General features: G+C 34.4%; 1 pseudogene; it reads left to right on the top strand.

Moving 5' to 3' along the window:
• Positions 1–11,017: 11,017 nt before the first annotated feature.
• On the top strand, positions 11,018–17,656 carry LOC120215574 (annotated as a pseudogene).
• The last annotated feature ends 8,047 nt before the right edge of the window (positions 17,657–25,703 follow it).

Genomic DNA, 25,703 nt, shown 5'->3' with positions numbered 1-25,703 from the left:
TCATCCATGGCTGGGAAAACGAATCCATCTTCCAGATATACTTGACGTTTCTGAAAAATTTTGAAGCGTGCTTCTGCTTCGGCTGTTTGGAAATGTTCGAAACTCTGTGTTGGGGCTTTCCTTGTTCTTACCATTGTTATTGGTTGAAATCAATGGTTGCGATGGGAAATTTTTTTTCTTGCTTAGTGAAGAGAAAGTGAAGCATGATGAAGAAGAAGAAGTTGGGCAGTTTGTTACTTTGGAAAGTAATGGGTGGTTTTGGGGTAGTTTTGTCCTTTCCTAGAGGGAAAAGATTTTTGCATTAATGAGAAATATATGATTGGGCATAATGTGGGGGAAAAGATATTTTTCCCTCTTTATTCTACCGCCAAAACCATGCATCCTAGGGTTTGTTTTCTTCTCATTCATGCTCGAACTCCCCATGCAACCATGTGTTCATTGCTTGCCTACAATAAAATAAAAATGTTAAAATAAAACAGATAATGAAAGAAGAAAATAACTTAATTTATTTATGTACAAAATTCAAATTTTCGTTGCCTAGGCAATGAGATTTGTTCAAGAAAGTAAAGCAAACTCTTGGGTATCATGTGCCAATGATGTCGGTTTGTCACGCATGATTGGGTCTCCTTTGTACTCCTTGAGTCTCTTCCCGTTCACCTTATAGATGGAACCATCATTTTGGTTATGGATTTTAATTGCTACATTGTCATGTACATGGTGTACGATGAATTATCCTGACCATCGTGATTTCAACTTGCTTGGGAATAACTTAAGACGTGTATTGTAGAGTAGTACTTGTTTTCTAGAATAGAATTGCCCCGGTAATATTTTTCTGTCATGCCATCGTTTTGTTTTCTTCTTGTATTGGCAGGCATTCTCGTATGCGTGTGCTCTGAATTCATCCAACTCTTTCAGTTCCAAGAATCTTCTTTCTCCAGCAAGTTGAGCATCCATGTTTAGCTTTTTGATGGCCCAATAGGATTTATGTTCTAATTCAACAGGTAGATGACATTCTTTTCCATAGACCAATTTGAATGGTGATATTCCCAATGGTGTCTTGATTATTGTGCGATAAGCCCATAGTGCTTCATCTAGCTTCGGTGACCAATCCTTTCAATTTGGGTTGACCACTTTCTCAATGATCTGTTTAATTTCTCAATTAGACACTTCGACTTGTCCATTCATTTGAGGGTGATACGCCATAGCAATCCTAATTCGTACTCCATATCGCTTTAGTGCCTTAGCAATCAATTTATTATCAAAATGAGTGCCTTCATCGCTGATGATAGCTCGTGGTGTTCCAAATCGGGTGAATATATTTTTTTACAGAAACTTTAGCACTGTTTTACAATCATTTTTAGGTGCTGCGATGGCCTCAACCCACTTTGATATATAGTCTACAGCCAAGAGGATGTACAAATCTCTGAAATATGTGAGAAAGGGTCCCACGAAGTCTATTCCCCATATGTCAAAGAGTTCAATTTCCAGGATATTTTGCCATGGCATCTCATGCCTTTTTGATATGTTTCTTGTTCGTTGGCATCTATCACATGACTTATAAAATTCATGCGCATCCTTGAATAAGGTTGGCCAATAAAATCAGATTGGAGCACCTTTGTTGTTGTTCTCATTCCACCAAAATGCCTTCCATATGGTGACGAGTGGCATTAGTGTTGAATATCTTTATGCTCTTCTTCTAGAATGCATCTTCGAATTATTTGGTCTCCACATTTCTTGAATAGAAACGGTTCATCCTAATAGTAATGTCGCACATCATGTCGAAACTTCTTTCTGCCTTGGCTAGATAAATCAGGAGGAACAATACCACTAACAAGAAAGTTAACAATGTCAACATACCACGGCGCAGCCATGACAAATAATATTTTCTCATCAGAGAAATCCTCTTTAATTTTTGTTGTGTTAAGACAATCAGGTTTTTTATCTAGCCTAGACAAATGGTCTGCCACTTGATTCTCTATACATTTTCTATCCTTAATCTCTAAATCGAACTCTTGTAGTAATAATATCCATCAAATTAGTCTAGGCTTCACATATTTTTTATTAATCAGATATTTAATGGTTGAGTGATCTATATGCATAATTACCTTAGTGCCTATTAGGTATTGCTTAAACTTATCAAATGCAAATACTACTGCTAAAAGTTCCTTTTCAGTGGTGGTATAATTTACTTCTGCATCATTAAGAGTACGACTCGTATAGTATATGACATGAAAGATTTTACTTTTTCGTTGCCCTAGCACTGCTCCAACTACATAGTCACTGGCATCGCACATGAGTTCAAATGGTTCATTCCAGTGTGGTGGGATCACGACTGGTGCTACCGAAAGCTTTTTCTTCAAATCTGTGAAGGAATTCAAACAATAATTAGTAAATTCAAATGGATGGTTTTGTTGAAGCAAAAGACATAAGGGTTTAGAGATTTGAGAAAAATCTTTTATGAACCTCCTATAGAAGCCTGCATGTCCAAGAAAACTGCGTACACCTCGCACATTGGTGGGTGGTGGTAGGTTTGCAATTATATCCACCTTGGCTTTATCGACTTCAATACCTTGACATGTAATTTTGTGACCCAACATTATTCCTTCGGTCACCATAAAATGGAATTTCTCCCAATTCAGCACTAGGTTGGCTTCTTCACATCGTTTCAGTACCTTAGATAAATTACCTAGGCATCGGTAAAAATCATCACCCAAGATGGAGAAATCATCCATAAATATTTCCATGCATTCTTCTACCATATCTACAAATTTTGCCATCATGCATCTTTGGAATGTAGCTGGAGCGTTACACAATCCAAACAACATTCTTCTAAATTCATAGGTGTTGTACGGTCATGTGAAAGTTGTTTTCTCTTGATCCTCCGGTGCTATGGCTATTTGGTTATACCCTGAATATCCATCGAGGAAGCAGTAAAATGCTTTTCCCGCTAGTCTATCAAACATTTGGTCGATAAAAGGGAGTGGAAAATGGTCATTCTTTGTGGATTTATTGAGCTTCCTGTAATCCATGCATATACACTAGCCCGTGACTGTTCTCATGGTGAGGAGTTCGTCATGTTCATTTTTAATTACGGTCACACCACTTTTCTTTGGCACACATTGTACCGGGCTTACCCATGAACTATAGGATATAGGATATATTACTATGCGTCCAACCATTTTATGATTTTCTTCATGACTACCTTCTTCATGATTAGATTGAGTCTTCTTTAAGGTTCCACCGAAGTGTTATGGCTATATTTAAGGTTAATTTTGTGCATGCATATAGTCGGACTGATTCATTTCAAGTCTGCCATTATCCATCCGAGAGTTTTTCTGTGCTGTGACAAAATATTCAACAAACTATTCTCCTATTCAGAGGTTAGGTTGGTATAAATTATCACTGGTAGAGTTTCATCAACTCCTAGATAAGCATATTTCAAATGTGATGGAAAAGATTTAAGTTCCAGTTTCGGTGCATGTTGCAAGGATGACTCTTGAGACTTTACTTCATCATATTCTAAGGGTTCGAATTTCATACCTGATCTATTATGAAGAAGTCTCGATTAATCCTTTGTCTCTCTTTCGTATCGTGCATTGGTGTCAATTGCAGGGTGTTCATTGTTTAGATTTTTGTTGTCAGGGCCATGAATTTCTGATTCCTCTTCTGAGTTTAATTCGCTTGGGCCAATTATATCTTGTTCATGCATCTCGGTTGTAGGGTCATGATGCAAAGCGTTGTATTCATCGAGTCGTAGAGATTCACCTTGTCATAGGATTGTCTTTTCCTCGACTTCTCTAATGCATTGACACTCTTCTGAATCGTCCACATATTTTATGGAACTGAATACATTGATGGTGACACTTTTCTCTCCTAATCGCATTGTGAACTCTCCCTTTTCACAATCTATTAGGATTCTCCCAGTGGCTAAAAATGGTCGTCCCAAGATGATCGGGGCATTTTCATCGGCTTCACAATCCAGGATAAGGAAATCAACAAGAAAAACAAATTTATCCACCTTTACGATGACGTCCTCTATTCTGCCCCCTGGCTGCACATATGACCTATCGGCTACCTATAAGATGACTGAAGTTGGGCAGGCATGATACCCATCTAGTTTCATAAATATGGATTTTGGTATCAGGTTCACGCTTGATCCCAAATTAACAAGAGCTCATCCTATAAAGTTACTACCAATTGAGCATGGTATTATAAAGCTGTCAGGGTCTTTTTGCTTTGGTGGGAGTTTGCTCAATGCTGAACAGATTTTTGTTGCCGTGGAAACACGCTCTACCTTCCGTTTCTTCCTAACAATGTCTTTAAGAAACTTGGAATATGAAGCCATTTTGCTCGATGGCTTCAAGTAAAGGCACATTAATACACAATTGATCCAGAACATCAACGAATTTCTTGAACTGGATGTCATCATCATGCTTTTTCAACCGTTGAGGGAATGGTGGTGGAGGTCTCACATTATCTGCTGTTGTTGTTGAAAAATTTCTGGCCTCGGTAATGAATTTCTCATTGTTTGAGCGATGCGTTTCTACATATTCAGTTCTTTCCTTCTCTTTAGGTGTTTCCTCTCGTTCAATAATTTCATTTCGAACATCTGGTTGTGTTATGTCATGGTGAAAACTATTGGAGTTTTCTCCCTGAAACTTGTCATCTTGGTTGATATGTTTTCCGCTCCTTAGTGTAAGCACATTACATTGTTCCTTCCCATGATGTTTAGTGATCTCTGTATCACTAGGGAGGTTTCCTTGTGGGCGAGAGTGTAATGTCATAGAAATTTTTCCCACTTGATTTTCCAATGCCCTTTGGGATGAACTGTGGCTTTGCAAAACTGTTGCTTGGCTATGTAACAAATTTCCTTGATTTTTAAATGTTGCAGAATGTTCGTGCATCAAGGTCTTAGTGGAGACCATGAAATCTTTCGTCGAATCTATAAATTCCTGCAATGATAACTCCTAGGAATTAGTATTGGAATTAGTATTGAAGGAAGAAGCTGTACCTTTATTGTTTTGCCAGGGTTGCTGATGATGTGGATTATGAAATTGTTGATGGTTAGAATTATTTTTCCATGGCCTGTAATTTGCTGCTTGAGTGTTATTGTTTCCTTGAAGACTCCATGAGAAATTTGGGTGCTGTCTCCAACCTGGATTGTACGTGTTTGAATAGGGGTTATTGTTGCTCCGATTGTAGTTGCCCATAAAATTGGCTGACTCATGGTTTTCTGGGCATTCACTCTCACAATGGTTGCTGTGACAAAATAAGCATGCGTTATTGGTCACCTTGACTTCTCTTACCTCATTAGGACGTTGCAAAGTTTTCAACATGTTGATTATGGCAGAAAATTGAGTGGCTACCGAATCCTTACCCTCTAATTCATATGCTCCAGATGTTTTTCTGCCGGTTCTTAATCTTGTATTTGGAAATTGATAATCATTATTTCTTATCATGTCGAGGATGTCAAAAGCTTCCTCGGGTGATTTGTCTAGTAAGGTGCCATTTACTGAGGCATCTAGCATCATTCGAGTTGGTGTATTGACACCGTTGTAAAAAATTACCACTTGCGTCCAATCATGAAAGTCATGGTTAACACACTTGCAAAGTAGGCTTTTGTACCTATCCCAACATTCGTACATTGATTCATCATCTCCTTGGAAAAAACTAGCAATGTCATTGAGAAGCTATGTATTCATATTGGGTGGATCATCAAGAATCAGGTTCAAATGATCTCGTATTGCTCTTCATCTTGCAACTTGAAGATTGACAGCTGCATCAGGTCCTTAATCTCCCATGTTGTTTTTCATTTGGAGTTGATTTTATTGTTCTCTGGTTCTTTGAGCTCGCAACCTTTATCTGAGTGATTGCTCAACTTCAGGGTCAAATCGTTCCAAAGGCTTACCAAAACATCTTAAGGTAATGTAATAATTAAAACCTACAAAAGAAAATAGTAAACTATGTTATACTAAATAAATATATTGTGACAAAGAGAACTTGTTATGGCCAAAAAATTTCGTCAGTTGCCAATCCCCGGAAACGACGCCAAAAACTTCATCGCTTGTAAATGTATACGCTAAGGCAAACAAATCTGTGCAAGTATACATAATCAATTCAAGTAATATAGGGTAAAGGAGTATCGTCTCCATAGGGATTGTTCGAGAAATATATTTTCACCATAACTAGAACTAGTGTCACAAACTAAGTCCTACTAAGCTGTCAACTTAAGAACTAATATTAATAAAACAAGGAAGTGATTTAATGAGTTCAGGAAAGTTTGGTCGAGGCAAAATAAATATGCAGCATAATAAAACAAAACAAAATAAGTGATACTTTAAATATAATACAACAAACTCACATATTAAAACATATCACTTAGCATTGATGCTAAACTTTTTCTTCGACAATAATTATTTCTAAGTTCAGAATGAATTATTATGACTTACTAAGCTGCCCGATAGGATTTCTATGGAAATACTACTCAATGTTAACTACAACCCTTGGTTTGTCAAACTGTTGTTGTAGCAATACCTCTCAGCGTAAACTATAGGTGTTGTCTATCCTACACTAGCGTCTATCCCTTTTAGTCGATTGAAACTCACTCCTTATCACTAAGGTAACAAGTTAGAACTTCACCATCCCAGATTCATTCCATTACTCACGTGGATCTACCTTAATTCTCTCGAATATAAGAATCACTATCTAGACAAAAGGCTATCTCTCGATGTTCTTACAATGCCAAGACATATTTTACCAAAACCCAGGCGATCTCTCAATGCTCTTATAGCGTAAGGTAAAATATTTAAACGATGAGCAAAACAGTCATACGCAAAACATTATTCATCATTCATAAACTAAAAAAATATTGTTCAGACAAATCAAAGTTTAACACCAAGTAAGACATTCGTGGTGCTATTAAATATCATCCAAAATTTAATGTTTAGCACATCCCTGAATAGATAAAGACTAAAAACAAAGGAAGAATGACTCCTAAAACTGGGGGCTCTGTCGCGACGATTCTGATAAGCACTACGCCTGCCTTGGTGATTACCCTCTCTCGAGGCTTGATCACCAGTCTGCTAACATCTGGTTATGGAGGACACCAAGGAAGGTCGATGGGTAGACGGTGAAGAAGCACTGTAGTTGCTTGCTCACGCCTTGGGTAAAGTTCTTCTCTCTTCTTCCTTTTCTACTTTTTTGGTGGCTAAGACTGGTTATTTATAAGGAAAAATCTCCTAGGGCTTTGCATGCTTTTTGGAGTTTTCTTAAATAACCATTTTCATATAAATGTCTGCTTCAGACTTCCTCAGATAAACCTTGCCTCGGTGAGATAAATCTGCTCCTCACGTTCTCATCTGTTCCGTTGGCCTTTGCAAATTTACGTTGTCACGACTGAAATGTTCTTCCCCTACAAGTTTCCCACACAAACACAATCCAAAGAACCCTTTCTCCTCAGCAGCATTAGTCAAGCCAAATAAATCTTGCCTAAGCAAAATTTATCCACCACAAGCTAATATAACCTATATGCAACTAAATGCAACTAAAATTCTATGCATACTTTGTTTAGATGAGCAATAACTTAAGTGAAAAGACTAGAAATTAAGTCCTTTTCGTTATCAAACACCCATTGTAGAGGCTTACTTCAAAATATGACAACCAACTTTAACATTGGAAAAGTACTTGGAAAAACACTTAATTATACCTTCCATAAACAATGCATCTGGATTGTTTTTGAAAAATAAACCATTCGTAAGAGCAGCCATTCAGAATGATATAAAGGTTTCAAGGCATACCTATGAGGTTGAACATTTACAAATATAAATCTGTAATTTGAAGCCAAACAAAAGTCCCAGCAAGTTAAACGAAGGTTGAGGAAATCCTCAATAGAATTAGCAAAACACAACATAAAACTCAACTAATATATCATTTGGGAGATAAGATTGTAACACCCATTTCCTATATACGTTTCCGTACACAAGTCATGGGTGTCACATGACTTTTAAAAACATTCACTCATTTTTCAAACCTATAAAATTTTGTTTCGAAAATAAAACAAAACATTTTAGTACAATAATAAAACATTCGTTAAAGCATATTACCAAAATTTATCACTTTAAATACATTCCATAGCATTTTTCTTAAATTCGATTACATGCCAGATAAATTTCAAAATAAACATGATTGTCCTACTATTACTGATGAGTCAACCTTAGATTGATGATAGTTTCTCCTGTTGCACCCCATACTCGGCTAGTCTTTGCTTATACCTACGTGTGAACTCAACACACGTTAAATATTTACTTAGTGAGGCATAATACTGTAAATGAACTACAATTCAAGCATAAGCATGTCATGACTATCAAAATCTGAGATAATTCGTATACTTCATGAGAGTCATTAAAAATCTTTTCAGTTAAACCATGAGTCACACCTTTTATACCTAAATGCATTATTATGCATTTAACTGTCATTAGTGACAGCTTTCTGTCAAAATGCACCATTAGGCATTTAACTTGCATTAGTGGCACATTTCTGCCAAAAATGCACCATTTTGTATTAAACATGCATTAGTGACACCTTTCTTCCAAAAATGCACCATATTCGGGAAAGGGTGCCAAATCGATGTTTTGTTTTTATTTTTTTTAGTATTTTTAGGTCAAATTATTTATTTTTAAGTTATTTAACTTTTTATAAATCAAATCGATTTGATACATGTACAATGTACTGAAATTGTTGGTTTGTTGAAATTTAATTCAACTTGGGCTAGATCGATGGATCAAAATCATCATTATCGTATTTGTGGATGTATTACTTTTATTCAATACATATGATAGACATAGGCATACTGTTTCTATTGTATTGCTGGTACATACTAATATTTGTGTATTTACTTTTGATGTATTATTTAAAAATTCATTGATACTGATCAAAATGAATTGAAATAATCAGTACTAAAATAGACATGATTTTTTACCTAAATTAAAAGACAATTGAATATAATATAGTTAAACTCGTGATATTTTTAAATATTATTATAACGATGATTCCAATTAAATTTGTAACTGAATAAATACTTAAATAAGAAGTTTCAGAGGAAAAAAATAATGAAAAGGTATAGAGAAAGACATAATCTCAATCTTAGTTCATAGTTGAGGAATCCATGTTAAGTGGTGTGTACGTTTGGAATTTTGTCTTGTTTTAGTGCGACCAAAAACATTACTGCCATAATGTCGTCTCGATGTTTCCCAAGTAACACCAAACGTCTCTCTTCTATAAATGTTAAATTTAAGCCATACATAGTACATCCATATTCTCTAAGATTCTATCAAATTTGGGCGTTATCATTCAGTTTTCATTCAATTTTCATTCAAGATGGATATATTTTATTAAAAATATATTATATATATTAAATTCTTTGAGTAAAATCATATGTTTACACTTTTAACGTTTGTGAATAGAGTAAATTAGGTTGGATTGATTACTCTCTTATTGATCTCTATAAAATCATATTTGAAATAGTTGATCAATAAATTGAATGAGTAGTTAAACAAAAAATAATGTATATATAAGTAGTGACAGATCCGTATCTACTTAAGAGTAGTTACATGTCTGTTTTGAAATTATTTTAAGTTATCTACTTTACTAATGATGTTCGCTTTATAATTTTATTTGTACTCATCTCATTCAAGAAAGAAATATTATTAACATACATGTCCACCTTAAAAAAATATAACTTAACTCTATAAAGATTGAGAAGGTTTACTTAATACCCAATTTTATTTCATTTTTATTAAATTTAATATTAAATATTTAATTTGATATTAAATAATATTGAATATTGAATTAAGCCTCCATTGGACAATTCAAACCAATGTAATCGATAAGCGATGAGGATGACGGAACTCGTGAATAGAATGGATTTTATTGAAAATAAATCTTAATGATTTATCAGGTAAGATGGTAGAACAAATCGGAGACAACTTCATTTCTTTTTATTCTGATTTCGATAGGTCATGAGTTAATCTCACAATTGAACTAAATATTGAAACAGTAAATATTTGTCCGCATAATTTTATTTTTATTTTATTTGATTGTTAATTTTTTCTCGATCTGACTCTAATATGAATATGATAAAAAAAACCAAAATAAAAATTTGTTGTTTTTCAATAGTATGAGATGATTACAAAATAACATTTATTCAAAATCTTGGAGGTAAAATTGCTTGAACTCATAATTTCTAGTGAGAATAATATTATCTTAAACTACTAAGATTATATGATGTATAAATTAAATCATGTATAAATTATTATTTTTGAATAGAAAATCATGTATAAATTAGATATCGTTTTATTTAATTTGAATTAGATTGTGAATGAATTGGATAATAAAAAATAATTTTATATTATTAAAAGTATATTAACAAATTACAAAACATTCGGTCATCAAAACCAGAAACAGAAAAGATTAGAATTTAGAAACGCTCTGATTCTCTCATGCATGATGCATGCCTCCTGGACATGGGAGATCACGAAACTGCTGCCCTCTTTCTATCACGCCCTTAAATCCTTTCCTTTTCCCTTTTCCCTTTTCCCTTTTCATTGTCTTTTGTTAGATGTTGGGAGAGAGAAATTTTCTTTTTGAATAAGTTGGGAATAGAAAATTATGAATGTGCTTTAATTCGTCCATTACAAATTAGCTGTTGGTTCTTTGTTTGGGTTTTGATCGGGTACGTTTCCCTTTCCCTTTTCTTTTTCATTTTCCCCGTTGTATATCTGCATTGAATTCATAACTGACAAAGAGAGTTTAGGCTTTGAACAACAAGAGAAAGTTTCTCAGCTATTCGTTGTTTCGTTTTTGTGAGTCACCATGCATTGAACAATTTCCAAATTTATGCATTTTTGTCTATGTTTACATTGTTCATTTACAAGGAGGTTTCATCTTTTTTTTTTGACAGTGTTTCCTCTTTTATATTGATTGGGGTTCCTTAATTATGGATTGATATTTTACAGTTTGGGTATTTGGAGAATTTAAAGCTCTAGAGTTTCCAACATTCCCTCATCTCAAACCCATTATCTATCAGGAGAATGTAATTTGAGATCTGGGAGTTCTTAGGAATTCAAGATCAAGACGATGTACGCGGTGGGGAGACTAGGCAGCTATATCTCTCGCGGTGTATATTCTGTTTCAGCTCCATTTCATCCTTTTGGTGGGGCTGTAGATATAATTGCAGTGGAACAACCCGATGGGAGCTTCAAATCATCGCCTTGGTATGTTTGGTATAGTAAATTTCAAGGGGTTTTAAAGACAAGGGCAAAGGTAGTTACTATCAATGTTAATGGCCTTGAACCCAATTTCCACTTGTTTCTTGATCATAAAGGGGAAGCATACTTTCTCAGGGAGGTAGACATTGACGACGAGGAATATGAAGCCTTTTCATTTCCTTTTCTTTCTGGATATGAATCAGATGAACCATCCTGTGGTAATAGGAGACCATTGAAATCCTTAAGTTTCAACTTTGACGGTGGTAAGTCAAATTCTGCAGAGCAAATTGATGTGAGCCAAGGTAAGATTGTTGGTAGGACATCTTCCCAACCATCTTTGTTGTTAGATAGTGTTTTAGAACAGAGTTCAGAAGAGGGGGATGATTATGGGGAGGATGGTGGCAGTGTAATGAGATTAGATTCCTTGGAGCATGCTGAGATTGCTGCAGGCCTGTTGGAGACGAATTGGTCCACTAATATTGTCTACGATAGTTTAAATGACAATGCTAGTGCTAGAACATCGTCCTTTGAACAAAGCAAGTTTCAGTCTTCTATGAATGATAAAGGGGAAACAGACCTCTGTAGAACCTTGTCATCATGTGAAGGTTTTATGGAAGGAAAATCAAAAGTAATAGCCAATATTTCAGGAGCTATTGATGGTAATAGTGTTGGAAACTCTCATATGCAATGTCAACATAAGCTTGAACCGTGCGAGGACAAGCAGTTTGATAGAGAAGCAGCTGATAATGAAAACAATGTTGGTTTACGAGTTTGTGAAATTTTCAACAAGGAGGCTGTTTCAGACAGTCTTCAGTCTTTTGTTTCAGAGAGCTCGGCAATAACATTGAATGGTTCCAGTGAACAAACTCATCAGACACTGAGCCTTCCTGATCTAGGGAATGGGGAAGTACATGTTCATGCTGAAAAATGGTAAGAACTACTGAGCTAGTGCCAGGGATGAAATCTCATCCAATGAACAATGCTCCATCATCAGAGACTTCTGAGGATGATCAATTCCTTTTCAGCGACCTTGCTGAATTCGAGCACCATGAGACAGATTGTGTAAATAAAGATCTTCCTTCAATTTGTACGAAAAATGAAAAAGTAAATGGTTTATGTCATGTGAATAATGAGTCATATTTAAATTCTGACAACTTTGTTCACGAAAATTCATCAGCTAATATGGAAAACTCCATAGAAAAGTCAGGGATCATCTCTAATCCTATTAATATTTCTAGAAATCACAGGGTAGCTGGTAAACAAATTGGGTGGCTGGAAGAATCACTTCCTATTATGCAGTCTTCTGCTGCCAAGCTCTATTCAAACAACAACAGACCTGTAAGCCATTCTATAGGCTCAAATTCTGAAACCATTGGGATGATATCAATCAAGAAAGATGATTCAAATGAGATAAGGTCCAATGCAGATGAGGAACAGCAATTAGTACATGAAAGTACTAGTAGAGAGGAGACTGAGACTTCAAGGAAGCTGAAAAATAAAATTCGCAATTGTGCTGTAGGTGAGAGAATTTAGTTATCTTTTTCTTCAATAAACAAGAGAACTAAGTTATCAATTTATCATGTATTTCTTACATTTGTTTACTGCAGAATGCACTGAAATGAGTTATAATTATAATTTATAAGTCCCTTATATGAAGAAAGAGGAGAGTAGAAAAATCATTCAACAAATTAGTTGTTTTCTGTAATGGATGAACCCATAGAGTCATGCGGAAGTACAACATATTATTTGTTATGATCTTAATTAAACATAGAATAAATATCCTGTCTTTCTGTGGAAATTGATGCTTTGTGCTTTGTTCTTTGTGCAGAGGTATCTCTTTGCAAACACTTGCTATATGAATGGATGGGTGCTGCAGCTGCCTCTAAAGCTTTTGATACTGGAAAACTGGATAGCGAGAAATTTAGTTGTTTAGGTGCAGCTGTTGTGAAGAATGATAGGCTTGTTGTTCGAATTGATGGCTGTTACTTTCCGTGGGATGCAGCAGCTCCTATTCTGTTAGGAATGGTTGCATTTGTAAGTGAAGAAATAATTGAACCCAAAGGCATGATACCTGTTGACAGAGTGGGGAAATCCATCGAAGGAGATCCATCAAAAGCCATAGTTCCCCAGAGTGGAAGATGGAGGCTTTGGCCTTTTTCTCTTAAAAGATCAAAATCTAGGAAGATTATGCAACTGGATGCAGTTGATACCAGAGGCCTGGATGCTGAGAGTGTTGCTAGTGACGATGATGAGAATTTTCTTACACCCAAGCCGGTGAAGAAGATAATTAGGGCAATTACTCCAACCTCTGAACAGCTGGCATCATTTAATCTAAAAGATGGGATGAATCAAATAACCTTTGCATTTTCCACTGCTATGTTAGGGAGACAGCAGGTCCTTTTTGTTGGATTCTTACTTGAAGTTACATATTCTTTCTGAATTCTTATTTAATTTTTTGTTGTCAAGATAGTTTCATATATATTTCTTGTTGTCTGGATGCTGACTCAAAATCATGTATAAACAGGTTGATGCTAGAATCTATTTGTGGAAATGGACCACTCGTGTAGTAATCTCAGATGTGGATGGGACAATTACAAGGTAAGGAAGTTTCTCAGATTTTCTGATGCGGAATACCCTCTTATGCTTGTGTACTGATTCATGTCAATGTTGTGTTATTAGTTTCTCTTTCTTTCAATTAAATGTCAGGTGTAGATGATAGTCACATTTTGCGAATGATAATTCAGTACATACTTCAAATTATGATGGACCTGACATTAAATTGGTAATAGAAATTTAACTAGCTTATTAAGTATTGCTCAGCCTAGGTGGTAAAGGTCGGTAATAGTTGATTTAGGTGGGGAATCTCCATTCAAATGGACTCATCCCATCTATGGACCGAGTTTTGGGTTAATTGCATGAGAGCCATACATATACAATAGAAAGAAGAAAACATACATATGGATGGTATTCTATTGGTGATGAAACTGAGAACAAGGATTTGGTGATTTAGTAATAAGATATAACATGTGCATAAGAAAAACCTTTTGCACAATGTTAGCTTTTGGTAGCTCCAAAAATGGGCCATGGTTTAGATTTCAGGTTATATATATACTTTTGGCATTTCATTCATTTTAATTGTACTTCGTAGGAGTTTGAGCTTTTCAATGGCTCACATTTTTCTATAGTTCTTTGTATTAATAAATTATTCTTATTTATTATTATGGTCAGTGTTAGCATTAACTTTTGATGAAGTCTGACTACTGTTTTGTTTTGCTTCAAGTCATAGTTTTGGGCTTAAAATTCGGTAATGTCATTTCTCAAATCGAATAGCTTGTTTTTCATAGCTCTAACCTTGGCCCGCAAGGTATTGGAGACATCTAGCTTACATAACCTGAATTGGTCCCCAAAATTTTTACTCTAGGTTTCCTTTTAATCTCCTTCTTTCCTGAGTTCTTGGTACCACATGGACACGGTTTCATTTTTTAGTTTCTAGCTTCCCTAATATAATGTTATTGTTACAGATCAGATTTCCTAGGTCAGTTCATGCCGTTGGTTGGGATGGATTGGTCACAAACAGGCGTTGCACATTTATTTTCAGCTATTAAGGTAGAATAGTTTTCACCTAACATTGTTACAATCATTTTTTGTAAAGAAAAAAACATTTCTAGAGTTCACATGGACTCTTAACATCTTCAATAGATCAAATTTCTTCTTCTATATTGCAGGAAAATGGGTACGAATTTCTTTTTCTTAGTGCACGCGCAATATCCCAGGCACATCTCACGAGACAATTTTTAGCCAACCTTAAGCAGGTGATCTATGCTAGTTTGATGCTTTTCTTATATCAAGCAAAATGAGAATCAAGAAACTAAAAACTTCTTGTTTTCCTTGTCATTGTTCTTTGTTTAACTCACCACCATTGCACCTAAAAGGACCAACTGTTTAACAAGCATGTCTTCATATTTGTAGGATGGTAAGGCTTTACCAGATGGGCCGATTGTCATTTCGCCTGATGGAGTTTTTCCATCTCTATACCGAGAAGGCAAGTGTTTTTGCAGTTCAATGACTTAATGAAAGAGTTTTCTGGGGTTGTGTTTCATATGCAAGTTTTGTGATTGTTGAATAAAGCTATCTTTTGTTATGCAACATATACCACTTAAAGGCTATTGAAACCATATACACCATTACATAAACCCTTAGACAGATTTATGACATTTATGCAGTTAAATAGGATGAGAAATCCATATCTGTAACTTTGGAAATAGATGCATATTGGGACCTGCAGTTGCAACATGAAACACTAAAATTCATTTCTATCATTTTGAGCTGAAATAAGTTAAATGAAAGCTTGTTCTATTCTATATTATTTGCAATCCCTAGTATGTGCCTTCTATGTAAGAAACTAAAAGTTTCCTATACATGGTCACTTTGAAATTCAAATTCAAATAGATGTTTAAGCAGGCTTCTCATTTGTCATTACTATGCTATTGTTTTCGATTTGGAGTGTATGCATTTGACGCTTCATGCATATTATATCTGTCGCTTCCTTCCCCTCCTTATAACATCTCTAAATCACATTAATTGGATTGAAACATTCTATATTCTTCTCAGTTATTAGAAGAGCTCCTCATGAATTCAAGATTGCATGCTTAGAGGTTAGTTTTCTGCTCTCAGACACTTTCTTCTGATATGATATTTTTGCTGTACAGATAAATGATGATTATTTTGTGCATTCCAAGTTTTTATATTTATATCCCAATGGTGTAAAATTTAATCAGTTGAATGGGTTGCATGCAAGTCTGAGAGGAATGTACAGTGTTTTGAGGGAGGTCTTATTTTATTCCTCTACTCAACAAAATGAAATTTTAATTGTTGAATTATAAAACAAATACTAGGTTATTCAATTCTTGAATAAGTTTTTGGTCAGAAGTCGTTTCATGTGATATCAATCTGTCTTATATGCATTATATAGATAGAGAGTTGTAAAGATGTAAAAGATTTCTAATATAGATAGGTCAATGATAGGTATGTTGCAAATTGGGAACATTTTAATGCACTTTGACATCTTTTGACTTATAGGAAATAAAAGCATTGTTCCCATCTGATATCAATCCATTCTATGCTGGTTTTGGGAATAGAGATATAGATGAAATCAGCTATCTTAAGGTTGGAATCCCAAAAGGGAAAATCTTCATTATTAACTCAAAGGTATTCTATCCAAGGTTCTGATGCCTAAGAAAGAGAACCGATTGCTTTTAATATTACAGTCCCAAACTTCTCTTCTAATAGTTTCAAATTTGCAGGGTGAGGCTGTTGTCAATCACATTGTTGACGCAAAATCTTATAGTTCCCTTCATGGTCTTGTGCATGACATATTTCCGCCAGCAACTACTTTTGAGCAGGTTACCTTTTCTTTTCCATTTATTTCCCTCAATCTAGAGTTTGTTTCCAATGCTATAGACCATTATCAATTGATTTCAAACTTATTATTAATGGGACCTCTTGTGGATATTTCTGTTTCGAAAACATAGCTGCAAAGGAAACTAGGCTGAGTTTTGTTATTCTTCAGGCCGAGTTTGTTTCCAAAGCTGTAGTCTATTATCAATTGACTTAAAACTTACTATTAATGGGACCTCTTGTGGATATTTCTGTTTAGAAAACATAGTTGGAAAAGAAACTAGGCTGAATTTTGTTATTCTTTAGGGAAGAGACCCGACTGTTCCCCACTTTCTTCTAGATTTTCACTTCTGCACTTGGGTGAAATCTATAATGTCAGATCTAATCTTCCAGTGTTACTCATATTTGGGTGTGAGTTTTAGATACATGTATGTGCCCGACATGTGTATGTTTAATTTTTTCTATAGGGACATATTCTCGCACCCATATCCAAATATCTGTCAGATGCAAGTACTTCAAAAGAAAATGAAGAGCTGGAGCAACATAGTCACCTTCTGATAAAATGTTCTATAAATTTTCAGTGTTGTTTAATTCTCTATGGGGGTATCTTACCTTTTTGTGTTCTGCCTTTTTTTAGGAGGATTTTAATTCATGGAATTTCTGGAAATTGTCGCCACCTCTGATTGATATATGATGTCAGCTAGAATAAATTGCTTGAGCATTTGGATACTGAGATAGATGAATGGTTTCCACTATCATTCTGAACCGATCCAGGTATTTGTTTTCAATTTTTCGTGGTTGTTAAAAACTTGGGGTGAACTGGTATTTATCTGCCAATTACTTTCTAGGTTCTGCTCGGAAAATGGGTGGCAGTTTATTTTACCCATAGAACAGTGGCTATTAGACATTTAGTAGACTTTTTAGCTCTTTGCCTGCAATTTCTGGGATGCAACTTGCTCTTGCCTATGTTACTTAGACTCGTAAGTGTCTGATATGAGTATGTATCCGGCATAGGTAAATTCATTCTTTAATGCTTTTCCATATATTTTGATCATATCTTCATGCACATGTCTGAATATGTTTCAGACGGGGATAATATTAGGGAAATTAAGAGTTCAAGCGAGAGGCCAAATATTAGGGAAAAAGAAGAGTCCAAGTGACATGCCATTGCCATTGAAGTTCTCTCGGATTTCTAATAACAAAGATCCCGCTGGCAAAATATAGGTAATACGCGGCAATGTCTTTTGGAAGAGCTTCCACTGTGCCGCTGAAAGCGCAGAGCCCGCCTTCCAAAATAAGTTTGATATGCAAACAAAGAAAAGATTTGTTCTCTCAGTTGATTTATTAGCCTTTCTGAGTAGTTCGATTTGATAATTTGTATAATGAATTCATCCAATTCCTTACGAAACATTCATTAAAGCTCCAAAGGAAGAAGGGGTAGTGTTAATTATAGGTATTAATTGTTCATATAAAACCAATCTTCTCCATTAGTTCAAAGGAGATTTCTGTATTCAATCTACAGTTTAGTGGATGACAAATATCAGAATGCTGATATAATATGGATATCTTTGTTCTTTGACCTTTCAAAAAGATTTCCTACAAAAATTTTGAAGTAATCTATTTGTAATTTGAGTGCATTAGAAGAAAGAAACTGTATGGTTGTTTGGATAATTAACTCATTCATTTCAAGAATTCAATTGACCGATGAACATACGACTCAAATTAACATTTCAAAAATGCAAAATCCTCACTTTTAAATGTTTTTCTACAAGATCTGCGAGGTTTTTGATCTAATTGTCATCAACAAATCCGTTACCATTGGCGTCCACGGATCGTATACCACACTTGCTCTTCCTACTAGCAAACCATCCACCTGAGACTCGTATGGCATCTGCAAGTTCATCTCTTCTAATCTTTCCGTCTTTATCTTCATCGAATTTCTTTAGCCATCTTTTGAACTCATCAATTGTCATTACGCGCTTGCCATCGACGGAGTAACTGCGAGTTTTAATAGCCATTTCTGTAAATCAAAGCCCTCGAAGTCTCACTATTTTGCTTGCTTTCTTGCTATCTGTATTCCCAATATACAATTGTTCGGCTTCTCATATTTATACCATATCTCCCCCCTTTTCCCCTTGTGCTTTAGGCTTTAAAAAAATACAATATGGGAATCGGAATAACACCATTAAAACATGTAATGGAAGATGCCTATTAAAACAAACCAAAGAGCCTTTAATAGTTGTAGATAGGCAAAAGATTTATTAGTATTGCTTTTGCAAAATTTGCCTAATATTCCATTATTCCGTTTTAAAGATATACAAAGGAAGCTCATAGATGCAAAAAAGTACGGCAGAAAGATTATAATTATAGTAAACATTTGATGGCTGTCCAAATCCAAGGAACCTAGAATGAAAATGGGGGTTATTAATCTATAAAAATTGTGTTTGTTTTTGCCGCCATCCTCAGAAAGTGCCATTACAAAATGGCATGATCTGATCCTTTAAGTGAGCAAAACAGTACCAAATGCATTTAACAGTTAGATTCCTTATAGGGTTGATTGTTTTTAGTATCTTTCATGTTCATTTTATGATTTTTTTTAGATTTGTTAATTTTGTTTTTGCTTAAATATAAAATAAGTGCTCAAACTATAGTGCTTTTCACAGATAGAAGTTTAAACTATTTTTTGAATGATCGCAGTGTCTAACTTTATAAAATTATCACTTTAGGTGCCCGAGCCACCAAAATGTTAATTTCCTCCTTTAATTGACACATTTCACAATCTGATAATTTTAAATTTTATTTTAAAAAATATTAAAAATATCATATTTATAAAAAAAATCCTAATTTCTCTTAAATTATAAAAACCCCAATATCCTCAAATTTTAACCCTGATCCGTCGCCCATTCTGGCCATGATCACCATCGCTGACATAGTCCCTGACATCCTCATAGTAATACATTGTCTTAGTTGCTACCAATTGGCTGTCAGAATCACATGGGATCGTGATTTTCATCCTGGGGTTCGCGAGGTATAAAACGTCAAATTGCCATCGATTGGTCGTCGATCGGTTAAGATTTCATAGGAGTTTTGGTCATCGGGGAGGTGATGTCGGGTGGAGCTTCGTCGACAGCAAAGGGCGGTGGTAGACGTGGGTTTATGGGTTGAAATAAAGGTTTTCAAAATTTTGGGGTTATTTCAAAATTTTTGTGTTTTTAATTATAATTATAATTTTTTAATTTTAAATAAAGTTTTTAAAAATATCAGATTGTGACATGTTTCATTTCAAAAAAGAAATTAACTTCGTTCACGGCATAATGGTAATGTTGGTAAAGTTAGACACCGAGATCATTCAAAAAATAGTTTAGGCACCTCTTCGTGAAAAGCGCTATAGTTTGCAAAGTTATTTATTTTTAGGGTAAATTGTTACACCCCAATTTTCAATATAAATTTATTGAATAAATTATTTGATTTTAAGGATTAAAGTGCAAGTTTTGAAATTTTTTGGGCTAATTTTGAAAGTTTGAGAACTCCATGGACTAGCTCCATAAATTACCCAAAACAAAGGAGAATGCCCAAGAATTCCATAGATTTCTTTTCCCCATCTGAAATCAAGCAAACCCTAAAAAATAATACAATCTTTTATTTCAGCCACCCCATAACCCACTGCTGACCACCGTCCTCCGCCCATCCGTAGCGGTCGCCCCGCCATTCGCCTCAGCGGCAACCCGTGACAAAACCCCGACAGGAAAACCTCCAAAATCGGCTACCATTCATCGCGTATGAGAAAGGGAAACTCGCTGGCTCACCCTCCTCGTTCGTCGAAACCCCTTTAGTCGTCTCAGATTAATCACTTTTTTCGGTCGATTGGGTGATCTGTTCATCACACCGCTACTCCATCTGTTTCCCTGCTCTGTTCTGATCGAAACCAAACCAAAATCATCACTTTGTCGTTGGTTTTTCGCCGTCCACAGTTGGATAAGTTCGGTTTCTTTTTATTTAATTTTTGATTGATGTTTTGGTTGGATAATTGGGTTAATATTGGCTGTTTTGGCTTGATAATGTTGTTTAGCTACTGAGGGAGTAATCAGCCGTTCGAAACAGCTTCTGTCTCCACCGTGCACGCTGCCACGCACCTGCACTGCGCATGGGCCTTTCTTTCTAGCCGAGACTTCTGGAAAACTGAGTTAACTCAATCAAGTTGAAAGAGTCAATCGAGTCAACCCGTTGAGTCAGCTCAGACAGAGTCAACCTGACCCCGGACCGTTGACTTTGACTGGGTTGATCGTTGACTGTTGACTTTGACAAAAAAAGTCAAATTTTCTGAAAAGTCGTGTTTTATGTTTTTCGACGTCTTGAATCTGAATCTGAAGTCTGTTTTGTTAAATTCGCACTCGATAAGTCGTTTTTCAGTGTTTTATTTTCGGATTCAATTTTGGTTTTTCGATTAAGTTCAGTTTTGATGTAAATTCATTTGCTTTTGTAATGCCATAAATATCAAATTATGGACTTTATTGAAAGGACTTAAAATTTGAGGATTTATTTGATTAATTGATAAAAGATGAGAATGATTTGGAATAGTGGTTTAGACTCAATTGTAGTAGTGGATGATTAAGAGAGCATTTTGGTCCTTTAAAGAAAAAATGAATTTAAAACCCATTGTTATCAAGGTATTTAAATAAAAAGAAAAAGGGAAAAAAGGAAGTTAGCTAAAAATTATCTCTTTTCTTCTTCTTTCCCCGTGGATAGCTCTCCTCCATATCTCAAAGGTGAGTTTTGCAATTGCTAGTTTATCCTTTCGTTTTTGGTTGGTTTTTTATGCCTTGGGTATGATAGAAGCTTAAGGAAGGATTAGATGGGATTAAAACTATGAGATAGAGGAAATAATGGAGATTTTAGAAAATGGGTTTTGAAATTATTTGTTAATATATGAGTGTTTATTGATGTTTACTGGTAGATTTGACTTGTCAAAGAGGTAAATGAGAGATTATAAGCATTGGATAAGATTAAGAACATGTTAGAAAAAGTGGTGTGATTCTTAGATTTGAATGTTCTTGGAAGATTTTAAATGTTTTAAGATGATAAATGAAGGAAAGTTAGTATGGATAGGTAAAGAAGAGTTAATAGTATTGTTTGGGTGTAAACATGACAAAATTTGACCCCATTTAGGTAATAATCGGGTTGAAAACTAGAAAATATGGGCATGTGTATCAGTATTGATAGAATAGTACCGATACTATAGGCTTAACATGGGAAGAACAGTTGGGTAGTATCGATACTGAAATGGGGGTATCGATACCATTGATAATCGAATGCAAAAATGGTATCGATACAGTAATAGAGTATCGGTACCATAGTATAGTAGTATCGATACCATGGTAGGGGTATCGATACTATTGAGCCAGAAATGTTAAGATAAGCTGAGACTGTTATAGAAATTTAATAATATGTACTTTTGAGTATTATTCAAGTATAATTATTAGGAAATATACTAACAATTGACATTGTACGTGTCTTTAATAGATGCTTGAGTAGATCGAAATCAAGTTCCTGAGATAAGCAAAACTAAGGGCAAAGGCAAAGTACCGGAGTAATCAGTTTTACGTTTTGGATACATAGCGAGGAAAGCCAGGTAAGTGCATTTAATTGTGTAACTATATGTTGATGAACAACCATTTCGGCACTAAGTGTGCAATTCACAGAATTCATCATATGTTGATGAATAACTGTTTCGACACTAAGTGTGCAAAGTACATAATTTGTAACACCCATAACCCATATAATTATACCTCTACAGATGTCACCCAAATGTTAAAACCATTTATTTTAAAACCGATTCAAAATTTACTTTCTTAAAATAGTAATTGATATTATAAAAATATCATATCATATAATTTATATTTTGTTATAGCAATTTAATTCAAAAGATTTTTTTGCTACATTGCATCGATAAGCTACAGTAACTGCTACAATAACTTCTGAAAATACATATAAATTCATAAAAATTAACCTTTCATCACTATAAAAATTTCCAAAATTTATTCAACAACTAAATTGAACATTTTCAAATTACATGCCACTATCTAAAATCAAATTCCATCGTAGGATGTCTTACTGATATTGAAATATACCTCTCGATGCTTGATGTCACTTTAAACTCTTTAATCCACTATTGGCTTTTTACCTACACGTGAAAATCATCACACGCTAAGTATATAGTTAGTGAGGTAATTTAAACAATAAACAGTGCAATACAATTCATGCATAATTTCATTATAAAAACCAGATACCTTAAAATCATATTATCAGCATATCTAATATTTTACCATGATCAAAATAATATCACTGAGTATAAAATTCCTTACCAATATACTTGCCATTATTTCCTTAAGCTCGTAAGCTTAATTTCTTGCTTACCATTTATTAACCAATAATCTATAAAACCATAGACAATAGCTAAATATATAACCCTGAGGACCCTGGGTATTCGAGTAATATTTGCACCGTAGTGCTACACATAAGGTCGTGCCCACCATATACACCGAAGTGTATTACACATAAGGTCATGCCCACCATATACACCGAAGTGTATTACTCATAAGGTCATGCCCACCATATACACCGAAGTGTATTAAACATAAGGTCGTGCCCACCATATACACCGAAGTGTATTATAAACCTGCAGCTGCTATACTCTATGGCATGCCAACTATACCCTGTCCCTCAATGACTTACTTGGGCATATAGTTTATTTTATTCGATCCATCCATGGCAAAGTATATTATCATAATTTAACATTGGACAGTTCATACCCGAAATAACATTCATGGTAAAATATCACATTTTCCAAAATCAAAGCATTATAATTTCATACTATGACATATCAATGTCATATCAATTTATAAAAATATGGTATAATATCATGCTGATAAAACAAGGTCGAATTATCGCAAGTCTTCCTGATGATGTATAAAACATCCATGTATAATTTCATGCATGTATTGCACTCACCTTGACACTTTATAATTTTCCAAAATGTAAGCCTCACTATTGTCCACAATAACCCTTTTCTTTTATACTCGAATTGTTTTGAACACCGAGTAAATCACAATCTGTACAAAATATAGATTCATATTTATATATGTTAGTATTGTACTAACATAAATATATTTCAAAAATAAATTCCATCATCATACTTCAAACTATTCACCAAACTTTTCAAACTTCCCAAAATAGTCATTTTCACATATAACACACATTTAAATTCCCAATCAACAATTTCTAGCATAGTACATCAATTATATAACACTTACACAACAACCACTAAATTTTCCAAAATTTACAAATTGATCTCCAACTTCTCAAAAATTATGAAATGGTCCTCAAATTTTTCTAAGACTTGTAAAACACTTCCTTCATCATTTCCAACCCATATATAATTTTTTTCCATAATTTTTCTCACTCAAACAATCCATGACCAAAACTCATAGAACAAGTTCTAAAAAGATTTAAACATGTTCTAATCATCACACATGCTTGAATATGAATCTACTACCTCACTAACATCAAAATCCATCATCAATTTCATGATCCTTTATATGAACACAAACCCTTAAATTTGGGATCTTTGAACACCAACAAGATTACCATGCAATATTGGTACCAAAAGATAGAGTTTTTCGCGTATAACAATTTCCTATTTACAACTTACTCAAAATCCTAAGTAAATTGCTTGAAAATTTGAGTTGAAATTTTTCTCTTACTTTATTAGAAACCCACGACTGATTTGGGAGAAGAATATGAACAAATGCAATGATATGTTGGGTGCATTTCATAATATTTTACATTATATTCCCCTTAAATGAATATAATATTCAATTAATTGGGATACGACCAAATCAACCTTAATGAATCTTCTTATTTACCATAAACCGTGACAACTCATCCTTATCATATTTCAAAGTCAAAGATGAATTATTTTTACTTTAATTTCCAAAATTTCCCATGAAATTTCAAAACTTGCATTTTAGTCACTAAATTCCACTATTTCGATTAAATATGAAAAATTGAACATTTCCAGACCAAATTTCTCTGATCCAAAATATTAAAATAATACTTCCAACCATTTTATAACATCCTTCAAATTTTTGTAAGATTTCAATTCAATCTGAAGTTACCGATTCCTTATCGGTTTTAACCATTTCAAATTTTTATTTACTAAAATTCCAAATCCAAAATATAATTTCCATAAAATCCCACTCTCAAGAGTAAACTATCTATTTATAGAATAAAATTCTTTTTAGGAACTTTATCACTTAATTCCCTTAAATTTCTTCCAAGTTTTATACTTTGACCATCAAACTTTCAAAAGTTACATTTTGGTCATTAACCAAAATTTGGGGTATTATAATTCTCCCCTCCTAAAATAAAATTCATCCTCGAATATTTAGTACATTTATGATGAAAACATATGAGGATATTGCTTCCTCATGTACTCCTCTCTTTCCCACGTAACTTCCTCAACTTTATGATTTCGCCAAAGTACTTTAATAAGGGGAATTATCTTGCTACATAGTTCTTTGATTTCTCGAGCTAAGATTCGAACTGGTTCTTCTTAATAAGTCAAATCTGATCGGATTTCAATTTTCTCTGGTGCAATGACATGTGAAGGATCTGATCGATACTTCCTAAGCATCGACACATGAAACATATTATGAACCTTATCCAATTCTCGAGGTAGTGCTAACTGATACGCCACTAGTCCAACTCTTTTTAATATTTCATAAGGTCCAATAAATCTTGGACTTAATTTTCCTTTGCGCCCATAATGAAATATCTTTTTCCAAGGTGATACTTTAAGAAAAATTTTATCGCCTTCATAAATTCAATCTCTTTTCGCTTCAAATCTGTATAAGACTTTTGACGATCAGCTGCAATCTCGAGATTATCTTGGATTATTCTCACTTTATCCTCAACCTCCTTCAATAAATCAGGATCAACTAGATTCCGATCTTTTAACTCGAACCAATTTAATGGTATCCGACA

The sequence above is a fragment of the Hibiscus syriacus genome, unplaced genomic scaffold (assembly GCF_006381635.1).
Source record: "Hibiscus syriacus cultivar Baekdansim isolate YM2019G1 unplaced genomic scaffold, ASM638163v2 tig00110123_pilon, whole genome shotgun sequence".
Classification (NCBI taxonomy): Eukaryota; Viridiplantae; Streptophyta; class Magnoliopsida; order Malvales; family Malvaceae; genus Hibiscus; species Hibiscus syriacus.
The sequence above is the reverse complement of the archived record's forward strand: the minus strand, read 5'-3'. Positions and strand labels throughout refer to the sequence as shown.